The 22,406-nt window shown below is 47.6% G+C and overlaps 2 long non-coding RNA genes across 4 annotated transcripts; both read left to right on the forward strand.

The window, feature by feature from the left end:
• The first annotated feature begins 1,685 nt into the window (after positions 1-1,685).
• On the forward strand, positions 1,686-10,047 carry LOC118519009 (uncharacterized). Of its 3 annotated transcripts, XR_013441653.1 has the most exons (3): positions 8,591-8,932; positions 9,469-9,678; positions 9,865-10,047. It is a non-coding gene; the product is annotated as an uncharacterized LOC118519009 (long non-coding RNA). The 3 variants fall into 3 exon arrangements; XR_013441654.1 differs by lacking the exon at positions 8,591-8,932 and adding an exon at positions 1,686-1,743 and having other exon boundaries at positions 9,469-10,047; XR_013441655.1 differs by having other exon boundaries at positions 9,469-10,047.
• A 1,281-nt stretch (positions 10,048-11,328) lies between these two features.
• Positions 11,329-12,469, forward strand: LOC144379205 (uncharacterized). Its single transcript, XR_013441656.1, has 2 exons — positions 11,329-12,014; positions 12,138-12,469. It is a non-coding gene; the product is annotated as an uncharacterized LOC144379205 (long non-coding RNA).
• The last annotated feature ends 9,937 nt before the right edge of the window (positions 12,470-22,406 follow it).

A 22,406-nucleotide genomic window follows, 5' to 3' on the forward strand; every position in this document is an offset into this window, starting at 1 on the left:
CACAGAGAAACACTGGCCTTCCAAGTCTGCTTTAGAAGACATTAGACTCAAAGCCAGGGCTGGGGGAGTAGAGAAGAGCAGGAAACCTGAAAGATTTAGAGATAACTCAGGAATATTTTCGGTTAACACAAGTGGAGCCTTCTAACCGCCAGATGCCATAGTCTTGGAGGTGCTGCACCCCGACATTCACCTTCGCTTAGCTGTGCACCAAGAGGTTGGATGTGTAGACGCTGTTCTGGGGGCAGGAGGCATCACAGGAGCCAAAAAGGGGAGAGGCTATGAATCCCAGGGCACCCTTTGGAAAAGCCATTTCTCCTCGACCTTAGATGATTCTGGAAGAGGGGGCAATGAAGCGTCCAGAGATCTTGCACTGGTGACCTCCCTGACACCAGTTTTCATAGTATCTTTTGTGTCTGTTTATTCCTTGTTTGTTGCTGTTACTTTCTCTCTTAAAAAAAAAAAAAATTAGCGGTTCTCAAAGCAGGGGTCCCTGTACTAGCCGCATCAACATCACCTGGGAACTTGTTAGAAATGCAAATGCTCTACCTGACCCCAGACCTAAGGCAGCAGAAACTCTGGGGCAAGAGCCAGCAACCTGGGTTTCACAAGCCCTTCTGCTGATGGTGATGCCCATGCAGGCTTGTCTGAGCACCATCGCTTTAGCAGAATGGCAGAGCCATTGAGCCACGAAAGTATTAAATATTTCACCCTTTGCTATTTATCAATCAATGCTTGGCTTTTGTATTTAAAAGTTCTTTGCAGAAGTGTACAGGGTTTCTATGACATGGAGCTCAGTGTTTCCGGCGTTATGATGCACAGTATTAACTCTTTTAACCTTGGGGGTAAGGAGGAGGTAGGACAGGGCCAAAATGTAATTTGATCGACCTTCCTTCCTAGGCTGGGGGAAGTGCAGCAAAGTGAACAAAGAGATGCAGGGGCCAACCAGAAGAGACTCTTAACTCCAAGAAACAAACGGAGGCTTGCTGGAGGGGAGGTGGGTGGGGGGATGGGGTAACTGGATGATGGGCATTAAGGAGGGCACTTGATGTAATGAGCACCGGCTGTTACATGCAACTGATGAACCACTAAAGTCTACCCCTGAAACTAATAACACACTATATTTAGTTAACTACATTGAATTTAAATAAAAAAAATTTTTTAATAAAAAATAAAATTAAAAAAGAGACAGAGTTGCAGGGGGACCGGGCTCCAGCTGCATTTGGCTCCCTCCTTCCGAACAGAGCCCCCTGAACTGGCAAGGCAACCGAGAAGTGTCCTTAAGACCTGCACCAGCTCGTCTTTCTCTTTGGAAATAAGAGCTTGGAGGGCCGCACGTGACAGGTGAGTAACCGCTAAGACTGCTCATATGCTTCCCATTTCCTTTTCATTTTCAAGGTCAATTATGCTAGCATTTCTCAACACTGATTCCCTGCCCCACTCCTAGGGAAAATGGAATTTATAGCCCTAGAGACTCAGCTACAGTCAGTCACCCTTTGGCCCCATCCCGTCCCTCCCCCCAGCCACACATTCCACGTGACGCTCTCCTCTGGGTTCCAGACCTGCCAGGGCATTCCAAGACAGAGGCAATGCCTTCCAGCCTGGCTCACATTGTCAAGCCCAAGGGAAGGGAGGCCAAAGACAGGTATCTGTTGGGGGGGGGGCAAGATCTCTGTGCTCCCCGCAGCCTCTGGCAGGCAGAGATGAGAATGGAACAGAAGGCTGAGGAGGAGAAGGCTCTGTTAGGTAAGTGACGCACACGGATTAGAGCACTCCTGTTCACCTGTTGCTAATTAGTGCGCTCGCTGTTGGGGGGGGACCCCGCCTGCTGGTGCAAGCTCCCCTAGCTATCAGAGTGAAGGCATAAAGAGGCAATCTAGAAGGGTTTCATTCAGTTCAACAAAAACATCGATTGAACCACCTACCCTATTAGGTACAGGGGATCCTGAAATAAATAAACCGGGGTCCCTCTTCACAAGTAGCTCGTGGTCAAGAGGGACACAGGCTCATAAACAGTCCTTTACGATCCATGTAATTTACGATCCAGGTGCTACGTAAAAAGAAACCATCATCCGTATACAAAAAGCCTGCAGAAGTGCTTTGAAAGGTGAGTCAAGCAGACCCAGTGGTTTCTTCCAGAAATGCGTTCCAGGCAGAGAGAACAGTATGTGCAAGAGCTGGGGAGCTGGGCTGGGGTCCTCTAATCCTGAAATAGCAACATTAAGCTAAGGTTCAAATGCCAAGAGCAGAGTCAGGAAGGCTGGCTGCCTCCTTGCAGGGCCAAAATCTGAGTGGGAGAAGCAGAGAAAGAGCAAGGGTAAGAACGAGTCAGGACTGAAGAATGAGTCAGGACAAAGAAGGGCTGGGAGAAGGGAGGCTAGGGAGATTGCTCGGACAACCGGCTAGCACTGAGGCCTTTTGGGCCAGTGGGGACACTGCTTCGGACAGCTGGCCTAGCCCAGATGGCAGGGTCGCTGCTGGGACATGGACATGGCTGCGTGCAGACCCTAATGCTCCCAACCAGTAGGAGGGGCCTGCCCTGCTTGAAGAAAGAGTGGGAGTTGGAGCCCAGGAACATTTTTTAAGCCCCTGGTTTATCCCCTGAATAGGGATAAGATGGAGAATCCCGGAGTGCTGAACAGAAATCTGCCCATTTGACCCAAGAGGAAGACAGCTGCTTACTGGACATCTTTACTTTGAACCCCCATGGATGCTCAAACCTAACGTGTCCAAAACCAATACGTGATCACCAGCCCTCCTCCCTAACTCACACCCAGAAACCCCAGGAGGCCTCTCTCCACCTCCTCTCTCTAAGCAAATTATTTACCTAGAATCTGTTCACCTCATATTAGTTTCCGGTTCCTACTGTCACAAATCCCTACAAACTTAGGAGCTTAAAACAACACAAATTTATTATCTTACAGTTCCTGGAGGTCACAAGCCTAAACTAAGTCTCACCCGGCTGACATCAAGGTGCCGGCAGAGTTACGTTCCTTCCGGAGGCTTTAGGGGGAATCCATCCCCTTGGTGCGGTCCGGCTTCTAGACGCTGCTGCGTTCCTTGGCTCTTGGCCCCTTCCTCCGTTGTGAAAGCCAGCAGCGCAGCATCTTCTAAATCTCCCTCTGACTTTGACCTTCTACCTTCCATCTTTTAAGGATTCTTGCAATTACCTTGGGCCCACCCAGATCATCCAGATTAATCTCCCCAACTCAAGATCCTTAATCTAACCACATCTGCAGAGTCCCCTTTGCCTTTTAAGGTAACACAGTCACTGATTCCAGGATTAGCAAGTAAACTCCTTTTTTCTGCCATTTGGGCCATTATTCTGCCCATCACACGGCTCTTCCCAACACCTCTGTCACCAGCATCTCTCATCTGCTGCCAATGCCTGGCCGGATCATGAAGTATTTAATGAGGGGAGAAGAGAAGAGGGAGAGAAGAAAGAGAAGCAGAGGGAAGGGAAGGGTGCTTCTTGCCATGGCCCCCTTGTGGGAAAGGACTCCTTCATTCCCAGGCTCTCACCTGCCCTCCCTCACCCCAGGGTTTCCCCCTCTACACCATTTCTGGCCACACGATTTCCTTTTGTCCTTGTTCTTTGCCACCAAGCTTTTCCTGGCTCTCTTCTCTGTCTGGAAGCTTCTCTCTGTACCATCCTAACAGTCACCCTCACTGCACCCCAACCCCCACACAGAGCATCTGGCCAGGTGGTGGTCCTTCCGCCCCAGTGGCTCTGTCATCTCCCCAGAAGCCGTCTCAGACTTCCAGGTTCAGGTTAGATGGGGTCCCAGGGGACACGTGGAGCCCCGCTCTCATCTGCCCCAGCCCTTACTTCATCTGCTTGTAACTGCCTGTCCCCTCGTCTGTCTTCTCTGAGCTTTGCATGCCTTGGGGACAAGGTCAGAATCTTGTTCCATGTTTTCCCCCAAGTACGTTGAAAGACTCAGTAAATATTTCTGAATCAGATTTTTTAAAAAAATAAAATAAGATACACTCCCTTTGATTGAAAAGTCTTTGGGTACCAGACCCGATCTGGTCAGCTCATGGACGGCCCTAGCTCAGATCCTGCTCCTTCTTCGTGCTTACGGTAGCTCCCTTGACTAGTGGGAAATGATCCCAGGCCCCCAGGGGATGCCTAAAACCGTGGATAACACTGAAACCTATATATGCTATGCTTTTTCCTCTACATACATACCTATGATAAAGTTAATTTCTAAATTAGGCACAGTAAGAGAGGAACAACAATAATTAACAATAAAATAGAACAATCAGAACAGTATACTGAATAAAAGTTATGCAAATGTGGTCTCTCTCTCAAAATATCTTATTATACTGTACTCGCTCTTCTCTTCCTGTAATGATGGGAGATGATAAGGTGCCTACGTGATGAGACGAAGTGAGGCGGATAATGCAGGAGTTATGGCACGGTGCTCGGCAACTATTGATCCTCTATCGATAGGGCAGAAAGAGGATCATCTGCTTTCAGACTGAGGTTGACCTATGGTAACTGAACCCGCAGATAAAGGGGGACCCTTGTGTTACCTACTGTTGACTCGATTGGAAGGTGCGGTGGCCAAGTCAGTGGAGGGACACTCTCCTACGGACACGGAGGCGCCAGTAAATAGTTCAGTGCTCCACAGTCGGTCCCAGATCAGGAATGCAACTAGGAACAAGGCCCTGGCAAAGAGGCCTGGGAGGTTTTCCAAAGCCAGGATCCAGAAAAGAGGTTTCCCCTCTTGGGTCACCTAGGCGAGGCTGGACCCTGCTGTCTGTAATTTCATCGCTGGCCAGAGCAGGATTCCTGCACATAGTAAGGATTCCAGCACAACACACATGAGCGGCAGCTGGACTATCAGTTTATGCTAGCCCATGGCAGGGCCGGTGTGGCAGCTGCCCAGCAGGGGTGCACACTTGGGCCCCCCACAGCCCTCCCACACCTACCTCACCTCTGCCCCCATCAAAGGCCCCTCCCCACACCTCTCCTTTCCCATTCATACTCCCCGAATGCCAGGCCTACTCAAGGGGGGCAGGCATTTAAGAGAGTACCACCAAACCTCTAGCAATTCCAACGGTTGATGAGAAAAAATTGTTAACAACGGCCCTTTCCCGTTTGCTTTTGATAGATGAAAAACTTACAAAATCATAGCCTCCTTCAAGAGTTAGTGTGGCCAAGACAAATTATGTCAAAAGTACTTGCCAACTTGGTTATAGACTAGAGGATAAACAAGTGTCTCTTTTTCTCTCTCTTTCTCTGTTTTTTTTTTTTTAACTTTCTTAAAATAAATATTATTAGAACTTTTAACAGCCCAAATGCAGCTTTTCACTTTCGTTCCATATGGAAGTTTTTGCTTTGGTTTACTTATTTTCACAGCTCTGTGATATTCCTTAGCATGTCTATCCCACATTGTGTTCATCCATTTTTCTCTTGGTAGACATTTAGGTTGTCCTGGATTCTTTTCCTCTTTCAAATAATTCTGCAATATAGTCTTCTACAAGTCTCCTTATGCATACCCAGGAGAGTCTCTTATGAGGAATTGATGGATGAGTACTTGCTCATCTTTACTAAGGGAGTACTGTAATTACTAAGCTACGATCCAGAATGGACACATGTATTTGCCCTCCCACCAACAGTACATATTCCTGTGGCTCCATATCTCCCCGAATACTTTGCAAATGTTTTGGGGTTTCACCAATCTTACAGGTATAAAAATGGTATCTGGTTTGCTGTAACTTACATTTCCCTGACTACGAGTAAGATCGAGTATCTTTTCTTGTATTTATTGGCCTTTTAGATTTCTTCTGTGAACTGCCTGTTCATACCTTTCACCTGGTTTTCTATTGAGTTGTTTTTATCTTAGCAATCTATATGTTGGTTTTCATACACATTCTGGATACCAGTCCTTGGTCATTTATAGGCTATGTCTGTTCAAGTCCTCCAAGAAGCAGACCCCAAGAGGGAATTAGAAGTGCAAGACAGGGGTGCCTGGGTGGCTCAGTTGTTGAGTGTCTGCCTTCGGCTCAGGTCATGATCCCAGGGTCCTGGGATCGAGCCCCGCATCGGGCTCCCTGCTCAGCCAGGAGCCTGCTTCTCCCTCTCCCGCTCCCCCTGCTTGTGTTCCCTCTCTAGCTGTCTCTCTCTCCCTGTGTCAAAAAAATAAATAAAATCTTTTTTAAAAAAAGTGCAAGACAATTATTGGGGCTAATGCTTCTGAAGGGTAATGGGATGGGGGTGGGAGTGGTTGGGGAGAGCCTTCAGATGCCAGTGCAGATCTTGCTATCTGGAAAGGGGAAGAGAAAAGAAAGGAGGATTGGGTAGGAAGAGCCTCCACTGTTGGGCATCTCCGAGAAAGTCTCTGCCCAGCTACTGAGCCCTAGAAGTTTGCCTTTTGAAAGAGTTCGACATTGGGCAGAAATGGCTCAGCTCTGGTTCTCCAGCCACACTCAATCTTTAGTGGGGATCAGATCAGGGAGAGCATGGCCTCAACTTGAACCCTATGGTGGATCTCAAGGGCACAACAGCTACAGGCTGTCCTCTAGTCACACACCTGGCAGGTGCTTCTCTCTAGAAGGGAAACTGAGCAACACACTCCGATGGCCGCCACACTGCCAAGATCTTCTCCTACTTTGTGCTTGTCGATTTGTTACCTTTCCCTTATGGCATCTTTTGATGAAAAGAGCCTTTACATTTTTAATGCAGTCAAATTTACCACTACTTTTCTTTATGGCTTGTTCTTTTTGTGTTTTCAGATAAGTATTGCCTACACTGTGATCTTGAAAGTTTTCTATATTTGCTCCTAGAAGTCCAAAAGTTCTGCTTTTCAAATTTTTCACCTAGAATTTAATGGGTTCTTTTTGGTTTTGTGTTTCTGTATGGATTAGCAAATTCCCAGTGCCATTAGTTGAACAATTCATTCTTTCTCCATGGATCCGGATGTCACTCCTGTCACATATCAAGTCTTCCCATGTAGAGGGATCTGTCTGGGGAACACCTGTTCTGTCTCATTGGTTCTATTTGTCTCTTTCTGGGCCAACACCACACTGCCTTAATTTAGTCAGTCTTAGAATCTTATAGGGCAAGTCACTCATCTTGTTTTCTTCAAAATTTTATAACTCTTTTGGCCCTTTGCTTTTTCACAGCCAGGTTAGAATCATTTTGTCTAGTTACAACACACAAAAAAAACCCTGCCTAGATTTGGTTTGGTGTCACGTAGAATTTATAAATTAATTTAGGAAAAATTGAAATGACTGTGAACCTTTGTATCATGAACACCTTATTCATCTATTGAAGAATACCTAAATAAATGAAGTTTTATCATTTTCTTCATAAAGATCATGCATACATTTTATTAGGTTTATTTCTGGTCCTTATAGCTTTTGTTTCTTTTTTAGATGTTAGCTTTAAAAGCTTGTGTTTTCTTTTTCTTTCTTTTTTTTTTACTTTTTTAAAATTCAATTAGCCAACGTATAGTACATCATTAGTTTCAGATGTAGAGTTCAATAATTCATTAGTAATGTATAACACCTGGTGCTCATCACATCACGTGCCCTCCTTAATGCCCATCACCCAATTACCCCATCCCCCCACCCACCTTCCCTCAGTTTGTTTCCTATAGTTAAGAATCTTTCATGGTTTGGGGCGCCTGGGTGGCTCAGTCATTAAGCATCTGCCTTTGGCTCAGGTCATGATCCCGGCGTCCTGGGATCGAGTCCCACATCGGGCTCCCTGCTCCATGGGAAGTCTGCTTCTCCCTCTCCCACTCCCCCTGCTGTGTTCCCTCTCACGTTCTCTCTCTCTGTCAAATGAATAAAATAAAATCTTAAAAAAAAAAAAAAGAATCTTTCATGGTTTATCTCCCTCCCTGATTTCTTCCCAGTTTTCCCTCCCTTCTCCTATGATCTTCTGCACTGTTTCTTATATTCCATATATGCGTGAAACCACATTATAATTGTCTTTCTCTGATGGACTTATTTCTCTCAGCATAATATGCTCCAGTTCCATCCACGTCAATGTAAATGGTAAATATTCATTCTTTCTGATGGCTGAGTAATATTCCATATATACACACACCACATCTTCTTTATCCAAAAGCTTGTGTTTTCTAACAGTGATTGGTCATGAAAATGCAAAATGGTTTTTGCATAATGCCCTTCTATTCAGCAAACTTGATGCATCTCTTACAAGTTGTATGAGTCTCCTTTTTACATAGCTCTAGAAAATCAGGATCCTCTGTACCCAAGGAAAATCCATCAGCAGGCTCTTACCCTTGGTGACCTAAGCAGGGGAGAGGCTCTCTGCTGAATCCTCTGGCTAAGCAGCAACACACCCTTCTGGAGACCTGCCAGCGAGACAGAACTCTCTGGTGACATAGCTGTTGTGCTTGTTTAGATCAAACAAGGATCTGGACAGAGTGGCCTAGCTTGAGGTCAGCTTTACTGTTACAAAACAGAATGATCCCCAGGCAAAAGGCTCAGAGCCAGCCGGGTTAGACAAGGGGCTGCCTGGATGACCTGATTAAAAGATGTCGTTTCTTGATTGGCCACATCCGCTCTGTCCTTCCACTCTCCCTACTTGAAAAGGCCTTGGGGACATCAGAAAGCAGGCCAGGAGGAGGAGGCAGCACTGCGTGGAGAAAGGGAGATAGAGTGCAGCCTGCCCCTCACCCAGCCCACCCCTGCTGAGCTCTCAAGCTGTTTCCAAACTAGGTTCCACCTCCAGTGCCCATCTGGCCTGGCTGCTGGAGGGCAGTTGGGCAGTTTGAGAGACCTATGTGAGGCCAGGAAGAGGTGTTTTGTGGACCATTGGCTTTGAGGTCATCTGAAGTAGATACGGAGAGAGACAGAGACAGAGAGAGACAGAGAGAGGATGAAAAGGTGAAGCCCATTTGGTGGACATGGGGCCTCTCATCAGCCCTCAGCTGTCTCCACAAACAGTCCTGAGGTGAGGTGACTTTTCCAGAGATACCAGTTTTATCTCTTCTCTCATTTCTCCATGGCCTATTGGGGTGTATAGGGTCCTGGTGACTTCATGTGAAGGCCTAGGTTTTATTCACATATCCATCAAAGCTGTGAGCCAGTGGGGCACAGTGAAAAATGAATATGCTTTGAGTCAGACAGATCTGAGAATCCCCATGTGGTCTCAAGCACGGTATAGTCAACTCTTCTGAGCTTTGGTTTCTCTCTCTGCCTGAGGAAGAAGAAAATATTTTCTTTGTGGGGTTGGTCAGATAATTAAATTAAATCATGTACATCACACCAGAGAGGATGCCTGATAAAGGTGTTTGAGTCCTTGGATGGTTTGTGAGGAAACTGCAAGATCACTTCTCTGGTTTAATGGAGTGTTGAGTACTTGCCAATCTCACCTCTTTTCCAGCAAACCAGGAAACACGAGTTCCCCTGAAATGAGCAGCCACTACGTACGATGTTGTGTGCTCAGGATGGAGTTCATGTGCATATGTTAACCCATTTTATCCTTAGGTCAGCTCTGTGACGTGCACAGAGTAGATATTATGGCTGTTCTGCAAATGAAGAAATGGAGGTCCAGAGAAGCAGCATGACTTCCCGAAGTTGGAGACAGGACACAGAAGAACTGAGATAAGCTCCGTGCTTCGTGGAAGCCTTTGCTGACCTTGGCCCCACTGGGTCATTTCCCTTCTCCTTTCCTGGCAACCTAGTTCCAGACCTCAGGTAACCCCATGGTTTTTAGCTAAGCTCCAGGGCAGTCCTGACTTCTCATTTTCAGATGACAAATTAAGTATTTCAATTGCCAGGAGCAACAGTTCACCGACTTCCATGACCCTCCCCGTCTCTGGTGTTTTCCTGCCAACAAGAATTGACTGAAAAGCTATTGTTTTTCTTATTCTTGCTTTTCAGGGGAACTCCTATTCTGTATAAAGTCCCTGAGCTGGAACATGCAATCAGATAAAAGTAGAAAGGAAAGAAAGGTTAGTGGGAAGAAAAGAGGGGCAAGAGCAACTCTTTATAGGAATCAGCAAATCATTATTTAAAGCAAAAATGATTGTTTTTATATACTGACTTATAATTTCTGTGCATTTGTATGGCTTCCTCCATTCATCTGTAAGGTTCTAGAGGGAGAAGGTGTGTGTGTGTGTGTGTGTGTGTGTGTCTGTTTGTCCATCTGTGTCTGTATTTAATCTTCTATGGCACCTGGCCTGGTATCTAACACATAAACAACTACCCTGTAGAAGGAAGGATCTGGTGGCCTATCTTTCCAGAAACGCCTTCTCCTCTGGCTTTCAGTTAGGCCTGACACTTACACCATGACTGTCTCCACCTCTTAGAGGGCTCTTCCCGTTGACTAGCCTAACTGGGTCCTCCCCACTGTCCACAGAGCTGAGTAGAATACCATGGGAGAAGACCTGTGATGAATTAGGTCAAGGGAACAGCTGATGCATGGGACTGTCAGTCCTGTGAGAGACCCAGCCAGGGATATGCTCCTGGGACATGCAGCATGGATGGCTCTGGCCTTGTAGGAAGAAGAGAAATGGCTCCACAAGGAGGAGCCCTGAGAAGGCAAACACGGCTCACGCCATCATCTGTCAGGATTAGCTTGACCTGGGTCTGGTTCCACGCTGCAGCCTGGGCCACAAGGCAGAGCAACACTCCGTGGCTCCTGTGTGAATCGAGCTGACAACCCCAGTCTCGTTCCTTTGGTCCCCATCAAAATCGCACTGGACAACTACAGACCTCTGCAGAGCAAGAAAAGCTCCAGAGCAAGGGCTGCCCATGGCCTCAATCCATCAGGACAAGACAAGAGGCTACTGACGTATGTGTTTCTTATTAGTCTGTTTGTCGGTTCACTGTTTTGATCATTGGTTTATTCACTCATTTGCTCCTTGATTCTCTCATTTAGCCACTCATTCAGTAACATGCTTATCCCTGCTTTGTTCCAAAATGGATTTAAGGTGAAACCAATTTATCCCAAAGAGGACATTTTTAAGGTGCAGACAAGGGGGTGTGGACAAATAAACAGACAGTTACAATACAATTGCACACCAGTTGTCTTTCTAGTGATCATGGCTGAGTATTCTATCTTACTATCAGTCAGTCCCTCAACACTGCAAAACTTTGTTTTCATAGCTGTTTATATTCTGTGTATTCTAATGACATCTCACTAATTGTCATACCATTCCTCAACAACCAAAAATTGTTCCCCAGATTAAGGCTGATGCAGCTGCAGCCCCCTGTCCCCCACCCTCAGCCTTTGTTGTCTGAAAACCTGCTCCTCCCACCCAAACAATGGCCTTGGGATTTTGCTCTCTCCTTTTTTTTTTTTAAAGATTTTATTTATTCATTTGAAAGAGAGAGAGAGTGGGCGGGAGGGCGTGGGGCAGAGGGGGAAGCAGACTCCCCACTGAGCAGGGAGCCGGATCCGGGACTCAATCCCAGGACCCTGAGATCATGACCTGAACCAAAGGCAGACCCTTAACCGACTGAGCCCCCCAGGTGCCCCTGCTCTCTCCTTTCAAACAGAAGAACTTACAAACACGTCAATGAGAATGAATTTTAAACCAATCAGTAGACAATTTTTAAATGCAACTTGCAAACTACAGGTAAAAGGCAACATTTGCAGAGATTCCCTTCCGGGTCTAGTTCCCATTAGCTCAGTGAGAGTCCTTTGTTCCGCTTTTCTCCACCCCGGGCACAAGCCAGGGTTTCTGCCTTCACCGAGGAGCTGCTGGTGAATCAGGACTTCTCTGGGTTTACTCAGAAAGAGACCCTTGTTCTCTTGACCTTCCACGTTTCATAAAAGAGCTGATTCCAAGCTAAGTCCTGTCCAGAGGACTATGGGAAATGCATTTAATCTCAGAGCAAGAGCTTTCTGCTGGGGAAATAGGGATTCCGCCGCCTGCCCTGCCCCTCTCAGGCTGGCTGGGAGACGCCGAGCCCTCTGAAGCGTACTCGTGTCAAGAGAGCGAGGATTCCTCCTCACACGCCCATCTTCTGCCTGCTTCTCTTTGTTCTGTGTTCACCTGCACCCTGGAGGTTTTGCTGTGGTCAAGGTAAGTCGGATCACTCTGCAGAAGTCCACGGCCACGCTTCGCTTGCTTTTCGTTTTCGCTTGGCCTTGTTCTGTGTTAAATGACCCTGATACTTTTTCTTCCCACTTGCTCCAAACATCCTAGGTACTTTAAATGGAGTATTTGGTGCCCCAAACGTGCATTACAACATGACGAAGAGGAGGAACAGACGTCTGGATAAACCAACATAAGAATGAAGCCAATCTCAGGTGCTGGGGTTGGGAGTCGAACCCTGCGATCCTCCAGCTACAAGTGACATTTGAGACTACCCAGGTCAATCCCTTGCCTTTGACGGATGGAGACCCCTGGCTCCAGGTCACCCCAGTTAGTGAAAAACCAAGACCCGGGAGCCACTCTCTTTGTCTCTCCAGGCACAGACTGAGGGTAATGGCCAGCATTTGTACCTTGAGCTTTAAATATGTCTGAATGGGTTTGAATTTATTCTCTCATTTCATCTCCTCAAGATGTCACCTTTGTCAGATGAGGGGGAAATCGGGCCAGGGAAAGATAAATGACTTCCTTGTGGTCATTCACAAAGTCAGTGTCTGGGTTGTACGTAGCGTCTGGGTCCTGGAATCCTAGAGCCTGAGCTTCCCAACAGCTGGTTTTAATAGCAATTAGAACATTTGCTGGACGGAGTGAGAGCAGAGCTCTGGACTAAAGGAGCCTGGTGATTTATGAGGAAGCCCGGGCATGTCAGATGGCACTACCCTTATACATCTTAGCTTGAAGTAAAGAAAGGTCTCTCCCGTCTGTGCTGAGGGCCAATTTACTCTTCAATGCAATGGAAGGATCTAGCAAAGCAGTTCTCAAAGTGTGGTCTCCAGACCAGCAGCGTCAGTGTCCCCTAGGGGATTATTAGAAATGCAAATTCCCCAACCAACTAGATCAGAAACCCTGGGAGTGGGGCCCACAGTCTGTGTTTTAACAAGCCTTAGGAGGATTCTGATGCATGCTCCGGGTTTGAGGGCATCCGCTCAAAGAGCAGTATTCTCAAGTTCTAGTCCCAGGAACCCAGCCTCAGGATCTCCAGAGGGAGCTTCTGAAATAGGTAATTGGAGATGCAATAAAAGAACCAGAGTTTGGGGCACCTGGGTGGCTCAGTCGGGTAAGTGCTTTGGCTCAGGTCATGATCCCAGGGTCCTGGGATCGAGTCCCTCATCAAGTCCCGCATCGGGCTCCCTGCTCAGTGGGAAGCCTGCTTCTCCCTCTGCCTGCCGCTCCCCCTGCTTGTGCTCTCTCTCTCCGACAAATAAATAAATAAACTCTTAAAAAAAAAAAAAGAACCAAAGTTTACTCCTTCCGGCCAGCATTTCCCAAACTGGCCTAACCTTAAGTATTACTGTGGACCTCTTGAAAAGACCAGTGTCCTGGCCCCTGCCCTGGGGGATTAAGAATCAGCGTGGGAGAGAATAGTTGACACAGCCAGGCTCCAATTACATGTACCCCCCGCCCCGGGCTGGGGGGGGCATGTCCACTCATCCAAACGCACTTGAGAATTACTGATCTGGGGCTCCAGCAACCACTGGTTTACTTTTAACTTGCACCTCAGCCCAACACATTCGCCTCTAGGAGGGATCCACTGGCTGGTTCGACATTCAGCAAATAAGTATTATTCAAAACCTATTGTGTCTTTTTTAAGCCCAAGAGAGTACCAAAAAATTTTTTTAAATACAAATTTCTGCCTCTGATCATTTTTAGGGTTAATTATGGATGGATCAAACAAAGAGCAGCCCATAGAGACCCCCAAAAGCAAAGCATTCCGTCAGGATGGAGAAAAGACTGTTGGCAAACTCAGAAGAGGGAGATGAAGTGGGAGAGAGGGACAAGAAGATGGAGTTGAGCAGAGAAGCTGAGATTTCATGGAAAACAAATGAAGGAAGATTCTGGCCCATTAGACTCATGGTGGTTAAACCTGTAGGCTTTTGACGCTGCTTAGTTGAAGCACCGGTCCCTTTCTAAGAGGCAGTTGACTCAACATTTTGAGCCTTAGTTTCCCCACCTGTAAATAGGATAATTGTACCTCTCCTGAAGAGTCATGAGTAGCCGGTGCATGAGGTAGTTGGTGTTTTCCCAGGCTTCATCAGCCGGTGTGGTCACGCTGACAAGAAGTACTCTGTTGGTGGGAACTATTGTATGATTCTAAACACCTCCTTTTGGAGGACCTGGGTGGTTCAGTCGCTTAAGTGTCTGCCTTCAGCTCAGGTCATGGTCCCAGGGTCCTGGGATCGAGCCCTGCATTGGGCTCTCTGCTCCACGGGAAGCCTGCTTCTCCCTCTCCTTCTGCTCCTCCCCCCAGGTTGTGCGCGCATGGATGCATCCACACTCTCTTTCTCTCTCTCAAATAAATAAATTAAATCTTTAAAAATTAAAAAATGGGGTGCCTGGGTGGCTCAGTTGGTTGGGCGTCTGCCTTCAGCTGGGGTCATGATCCCAAGGTCCTGGGATCGAGCCCCGCATCAGGCTCCTTGCTCATTGGGGAGCCTGCTTCTCCCTCTGCCTGCCTCTCTCCTTGCTCATGTGCTCTCTCTCTCAAATAAATAAAAAAATAATAAAATTAAAAATTAAAATTAAAATTAAAAAATTAAAAAATAAATAAACACCTCCTTTTGGCAGAAATAATTCCAATATAATATCTAATTTATCACCTCTAACTCAAGAGACAGGCTGTATGCTTGTAGACCGTCCCTATGATTACAAGTCCTGTTCATGACTTACTTTAAAACCAGACGCCACACACCAATAAATAACGTTTATACAGCTCTTCTTATTCACATTGATGAATGGAGAGGGGCAGATCAGCAAGGAACCCAGTCTGGGGACGGTGGAGCCCTCCTGGGCACAATGGGTGCTCATGTCTCCCTTTTGGTTCAGTTTTTTTTTTTTTTTTTTTTTTTTAAGATTTTATTTATTTATTTGACAGAGAGAGAGACAGCGAGAGAGGGGGAGTGGGAGAGGGAGAAGCAGGCTTCCCACCGAGCAGGGAGCCCGATGCGGGGCTCGATCCCAGGACCCTGGAATCATGACCTGAGCCGAAGGCAGACGCTTAACGACTGAGCCACCCAGGCGCCCCCCTTTTGGTTCAGTTTGAACTCAGCAGAACTTAATCCCAGGCTCACTCTGCTCGCAGCCCTCAACTGGATGGAGCAAGCTCCTTCCAAGGGTTCTCTCAGCATCTCCTGCTGTTCCTAAGGCCATTTCCCTTTTCCCCGCCTCACCTCACTACTCCAGGCAAAACAAGTTAAGTTGATTAGGGAAGAGACAAGGTTGACAAGAATTTTATTTTCTCTGGGAGGCCTCCTGGAGAGGGGCAGACCAGCGCTCTGAGCTAGAGCAGGTAACAGACTATAAATTGGTTAATGGGTGACTCTCCACCGGTGGTTCTCAGACTTGAGCGAGCATCAGGATTCCCTGGCGGGCTTGTTCTAACACACTGCTGGGCCCCCCTCAGAATTCCTAATCCCATAGTCTGCAGTGGGACCTGAGCATTTGCCTTTCTAACAAGCTGCCCCGTGATGCTGATGTTGCTGGTTCCCAGATCATACTGTGAAGACCACCACTCTACAGTTTGGAGACAGAAACCATGACTTATGAGAAGCTATCCATTATCATAGAAAAGTCACATTGAAAGATACTCTCCTCCATGTGAGTTGTAATGAGGGCTGGAAGAAAACATAAAATAATGTCACTAAATAGGCATTAGATCATTTTGATTATGTCACCTGACGGTCCCGATCACCAGTGCACAGCATTCCATTTCTTGCTTATGAGCATGATGGTCATCTCATAATTTTGTCTTTAATTTATGGAGAATTTGGTATCCAGTATAATAGGAGGGTTACTTGAATGACCCATTGACCCAAAAGCATCTCCTGCTTTCTGAGAAATTTCCAACATCAGAATCACCAAGTCAGGGATGGGATGCCTGGAACTACACAAGGAACTCAACAGGGAGTCAAGAATACCTCTGGTCTTCTCTCACTGAGCTTGGAAACATTCATTAAATTAGTTTGTTAGCACTTTGGTGCTGAGATAGTGAGATGCAAAGTTGTGTAGGTAGAACCATGGCTAAAACCAGCTCCAAGGAAAATGAGGTGGGGGTAGAGGGTGGCCCAAAGACAGGTGTGAGGGTGGCTGCCCCCAGACAAAGGAGGAAAGAGTCACTGAAATAGTTATGGGGAGGTGTGGAGGGACCTGCTTTTGTGAACTGCCATCTTGATGATCAAAGTGGTTGCCAGACACAAAAGAGAGGAGTGAAGATGAGAGAAAAACAGCTCCTGACTGCTCCAAAGTGAAGTCAGTAGGAACATTAATGACTTGGCTCCTGACCAGCTCTGTTTAAGTCACAAGAGCCTCGTCTCTCCCTCGTGTATTGTCCCAGTTCTCGTCCTGTACCCAGGAAGGCAGGTTTTCTGGATAGGTCACTCCACAAGGAGGCTGGGTCACTTATTTCCGGGAGGATGTGGTCCAGGTCCATGGAGGGAGAAGATAGACAGCTCAACCTCAGATAGAAATATGTACCCTGAAATTGGAGACACCTTTTGTGAATTCCTGCGGAGACTGGTATCCGATGACTGAGGACAAGATGGCAAACACAGGCACCTCTGTAAGCAGTGTCCAGGGCATGCTCGCTCCCTGGGGCAGCCTCCTTGGGCCTAGAAGCCAGTTTTTGGTGTAAAAACCTTGCCTGGAAAGGACTATTTCCTTTGTGCAGGCTCAGAAGAGGCTTCTGGGCGAGCTCAGTGTCTTAGTGGACAACAACACACTCAAAGAGGGGGATTAAAGTGTTGGAAACGGACGGATAAGCTTAGGGGCTGAACACACCGAAGGCTAAGGGCTACCCCAATAGAGGCTTTTGAATATATCGAAGAAACTAATTTTGCCACATTCTGCTCACAATGGTCCTCTTGGTCCTCACCCGGCCAAGGTACAGACAGGCTCAGGGCTAAGTCACTTGCCTGAGGTCCCCCAGCTGGTAGTGACAGAACCACGGTTCATCTGACTTGAGGCTCATCCCACCATGTGGCCTTCAGGGGGAACAATAGGAGAGTCTGGGTTTAAGGGAAAGAAGGTGGTACTTGGATATTTTCTATTTCTGCAACATGAGAGCCTCAGGTTTAGACATAAATAGGAATCGCCTGACACGAAAACGGATTCTCTCAGGATGGTAAAGAAATCTCTTAGCGAGATGACTTGGCAATGTTGCCCTGCCCCGAAAGTGGGAGAGGACATGGCCAAGGGGTTCCTTGGTCATCCAGGGGCAGCCCAGAGGAAAGCAGGTGGCAATGGGGCCTAGAAGTCATTTCCGGAGAGTCACAGAAGAGCCTCCCACCCCCGCCAAACACACACACATGCACAAAATCAAACTGGAAATTGGGGGGCCCTTTTTTTTTTTACCTTAACACTCAAAGGAATGAGGCTCTAGTGTATGACAGGCGGTGAGGTGGCTGTTTTCGGCCATTACACTTGCCTGTCCTTCCCCTCATCCCCCCAACATAAGTCCCGTTGCTTATTCTGATGCTTGGAGGAGGGGGGAGATTTGTGCTCGGGGACCTTCTAAGCAGAAGCCATCTGAGGCCGGGGGCTGGTCCTCCACGGGCCCTGCCGGGGAAGCTGCCGTCTTCCCATCCCAGAGGGCTGGCTGGCTCCGGGTGCAGGCTCAAGAGGCCTCCCACCAGGGGCTCCAGCCAAGAACGGGATGATTCAGAGCAAAATCAGATCCAAACCTTGACAGTCTCTCTGTCAGCATCTGCAAGCAGTTTGCCGTCAGAAATGAGCTCCGTGGGGAGGAGTTCTGTGTGTAACTGGATCTTCTGAGAGGCTCCCAGTCCCTAGTGACTGCTGACAGACTCAACCCATTTCAGGAGCAGAGAGCGTTGCTCCCCAGTCACCGTGAACTGTGTCAGATGCTCAAGGAAGACCCTCTTTGATTAGCCTGGCCTACCTGGTGCCCTGGACACCCTACGGGCCTCTCCTTCACCTCTGCTCACCATACTGTGCTTGCCTGGATGTGCCTCTCTTCTCTCCCTGTCATTCTAAATCCTACTCATTGTTCAAGCACTAACTGGAAGACTCTTCCTCCCCAAAGACTCTCCGGTCACCCCCGCCCATGGAGATCTCCCCCTCCTGTGAATTATTCATCTTGCCTGTCTGCACCATTCATTTGGCTTTTAAATGACCCCTACTCCCCTCCAGGTTAGTGGACTTGACGTTTAGTCATGTCTACTCAAATGATTGTGCTTTTCCTGGTATTTGTGTGCACGGTAAGTGCTCAAATCCTCATTGTTTGACTGCCCATGAATTATGGACAAACTTCTTCAAAAAAAATATTTTTATTGGACCGGCATTGTGTCCTCTCAGGAATACACATTCCAGTCTTCTGAAGCTTATAACATGAAAAGGTCTTGCTGAGTACAGGAGAATGGAACAGGGCGTATCTGTTCATATGGGAAAGAAAATAGAACATAGAGAACATTCATAATCCCACGATCTAGAATCAACCAGGGTTTTCTTGTTTTTGTTTTCTAAGATTTTATTTATTTATTTATTTATTTATTTATTTATTTATTTATTTGAGAGGGAGAGAAAACACACAAACGGGGGAGGGGTAGAAGGAGAGGAGCAGAGGGAGAGGATCTCACAACCCCGAGATCACGGCCCGAGCCGAACCCAAGAGTCTGTCACTTAATGGACTGAGCCACCCAGGCACCCCGGCCTATGCTTTCTTTTGTCTCCGGACATAAAATTAGCAAAACTTCTGCAGCCAATCACATTTTTTTGTGGGCTCCGTGCAGAGGCACCAGGGGCTTCTCTGTGACTCGGACCACTCCGCGCAGCTCGTTCTACCCTGAAGGGCACGGCCCAAAACGCACTGCATCCGCCCAGCCCTGAGTTCCCACCGCCACTCGGCCCGAACTTAGCGGAAGGGGGCTGACTCTAGGAAGCAGGTGGACTTTAGCTCCGACCACTCACTTGCCATGTGACTTTGGACAAGTTAGTCTCCGAACATGAAATTCATCAGGGAACAGGGTTAATGCAATCTGCTCGGACGGAGGATCAAAGGAGGGAAGTAATGTGCATGAATGTGCCAAGTGCCGAGTGACAGGCAAATGTAAGAAGTCGTGACAACGATGTGCATCTTTCTTTGCCGAAGGCAGCGTCTCTCCTCTCAAGGCCCAGAGGATGTAAGTGCGTCAGGAAGCAGACAGCACGCACGTGCCCACAGGAGAGATCTAGGCACGAAGGACACGATAAATAATGCTGCCAGCTCAAAATAAACACTGGTGTCACAAAACACTGCTTCCAACCCCCTGGGGTTCGGGGTGCTCCCTTTCTCTGTTCCGCCTCCCTGCTCTTTCTATTTCTATAGCACTGATCACCATGGTACCTAGGTACTCAAACACAGTAAGTGTAAAACAGAGCCGTCTGCTGAAGACACACTTCCCTTCCGGAGCCTTAGCTCCCAAAGCTGAGCTTGGAAGAGGAGCGACAGGTAGAAGGGCCTCCCTGGATGATGGAATCTGGAGCATACACGTGGGAGAAGAGAAGCAAATGCCAAATACCTACCAAATGCCCACAGGGTGTAACTCCTTATTAGCTGCCTGGAGATTCAGAGTAATGAGCCGGTGTTGCTTGTCCTCAAGGACTCACAGCCTCTTTTTTTTTTTTTTTTTAAAGATTTTATTTATTTATTTGAGAGAGAGCATATGACAGGGGAGGGTCAGAGGGAGGAGCAGACTCCCTGCTGAGCAGGGAGCCCGATGTGGGACTCGATCCCGGGACTCCAGGATCATGACCTGAGTGGAAGGCAACTGCTTAACCAACTGAGCCACCCAGGCGCCCTGGACTCACAGCTTCTAAGCCAAGAGCAGACTCTCCCAGTACACAACCGGGGCGGGGGCATTGGATGACACCAGGGCTGGTCCCTGCCCAAGGTGGACAGACAAACAGATGTGAGTTCATCTCCGGAGAAACACCGGCTCCATTCCGGAGTGAGCCCTGTCTCATCTCCTACTGTACCATCCTGCAGAGCAGAGAAAAGCCGTCACTATGGGGATGTGTTACAAGGAGGGGAGGAGGAGGGGAAGACCTGCAGAATGGGGCATGCAGAGCTAAACAGGGAAAGCTTATTCCAAACCCAGAGATGACTCTTGTATCTTATCATGGGAAGCCAGCCTCCCTGGAGTCAGAATTTGTAAAAGTCTCCAGTAACATCCAAAGAGGAGTCAGATCCTTGGGTCTAGCTCCCATTCTGTTGCTACTTCTCTAGGTAAGCTAAAGGGGTTACTTAATCTCCTGTGATAAATGTGGAGTTACAGAACTTCAGAGTTGCAGGAAACTCTAACGCCTTGCCCATGTTTTGCGAACCACAAGTCAAGATCTATTAGGCAAAACATCCTTATTCCATTTCCAAAGGCAAGACGTGTTCCAGAGGGTGCGGAGTGCACGTGGGCAAACTGGAGTCTCTGGGTAATGTCATTGTTTATAGTCACCACCACAGGTGAATATCGAAAATAGGACTGTGCCGGAAAGCCTGCGACGAGGGGTTGCAGGAATGGGGAGCTTTCCAGCCAGGATGTTCCTTCCCAGGGCCCCGCCATGTGGTCAGCAGCACCTTCTTGAATATCTCTGGGGGTGGGGGTGGGTAATTTTAATATTGAGGCAAAAATCTGCTTCCTACTAACTTATTCCTTGGTCCCAATTTTGCCCTCTTATCCTCCACAGAATGAATACCTTCTCTTCCACATTCTAAATATTTTTTATCTTTTAAAATTTTTTTTAAAGATTTTATTTGTTTATTTGAGAGAGAGCAAGAGCCAGGAGACGGGCAGAAGGGGAGGGAGAGGGAGAGAACCTCAAGCAGACTCTGCACCAAGCACAAAGCTGGATGTGGGGCTCGATTCCACGACCCTGAGATCATGACCTGAGCTGAAATCGAGTCAGATGCTCAACCGACTGAGCCACCCAGGCGCCCCCACATTCTAAATATTTAAAGAGGGATTGGTCCTTGCATGTCTTCTTTATTCTAAACCAAACATCCTTAGTTCCTGCAACTGGTTCTTGGTTCCCAGGCCTGTCGTCCACAATTCCCTGTTAACTATACCCTAATGTAGGATGCATCTTTTTATTTTATTTTATTTTTTTTTAAAGATTTTATTTATTTATTTGAGAGAGAGAGAGCACAAGAGCGGGGAGCGGGAGAGGGAGAAGCAGACTCCCTGCTGAGCAGGGAGCCTGATGCGGGACTCGATCCCGGGACTCCAGGATCATGACCTGAGCCGAAGGCAGTTGCTTAACCAACTGAGCCACCCAGGCGCCCAGGATGCATCTTTTTAGAAAGATGGTTTGACCAGAGTCATGGCACATTTTAGCCACAAGGGGAAGCTAGAGGCTCCCTTAACCCGCCCTAGAGGAGGAGGAAGATAGAACCTGGAAAAGGGTACAGAGTCGAGAAAACATTGTTTTGGCTTCTTCCCCTCTCCCTGTTAGCATCTCTATCTCTCGGAAGCACATGCCTCTGGTCTTATCAAAAGGACCAGGGTTTGCCTCCTGCGTGGGAAGAGAACGTGCCCTTAGGGCCCAAGGGGAAGCCAGGCAAAGGAAATACGGAGTGGCTGGCCTACAGCTGTACTCCAGGTCCGGAAGGGCTGTGGTCCCTTTACCCAGGCCTTCTCATCACCCAAGTAAAAGGGCCAGATAAAAGGGGCCAGAGAGGCTTTTCATCTGCCTTTGGCCTGGACTTAGTTCTAGGGAAAAGGTGTGCCTGAAGCCCGCTCAGCCGTAAGGGCAGGCCAAGACTGGGCCATCTCCACCTCCTTCCAACAGAGGAACAGCCAACAACCAACAAAGAGTAAGTAACTACAGTTGGATGATTCCGTCCCATGGCCCAGGTTCTGGGCTGCTATTACTGCAAGCAAACATTGCAGTTATCTTTTGAACCAGTTTTGGTTTTGGTTCTTATTGAAATCATGGGTTATGAGGAACAACTTTTTCCTAAATAAAGCTAACCCTGGATCCTGCAGTCAAAGAGGAAGGGATGACGAAGGAGCCCCTACTCTATCATTAACCTTTAGGTTCTCTTGCTTCTGTCACCCTGTCAACTCTGCCCTGGTACCCAGGGGCCACAGCCTTCTCTTACAGTTGGAATGAAAGTGTGGACACCACCCCCCTTCCCTCATCTATTGATTTTCTCTTGGCCCCGCTAAGATAAATGGCTTTGCCAATATGGGAATTGGCTCCAACATAATTAATTTGTCCCCAGGTTCTAACCCAGCTCAATCGCTACCTGAGAGACCCATACACTTGCCCAAAGGATCTGATACAAGTCTTCAGATATCCTCTTTTCATTCCTCATTTCTACATGGAGGGCACCAT

Source organism: Halichoerus grypus, chromosome 10, assembly GCF_964656455.1.
Source record: "Halichoerus grypus chromosome 10, mHalGry1.hap1.1, whole genome shotgun sequence".
Lineage (NCBI taxonomy): Eukaryota > Metazoa > Chordata > Mammalia > Carnivora > Phocidae > Halichoerus > Halichoerus grypus.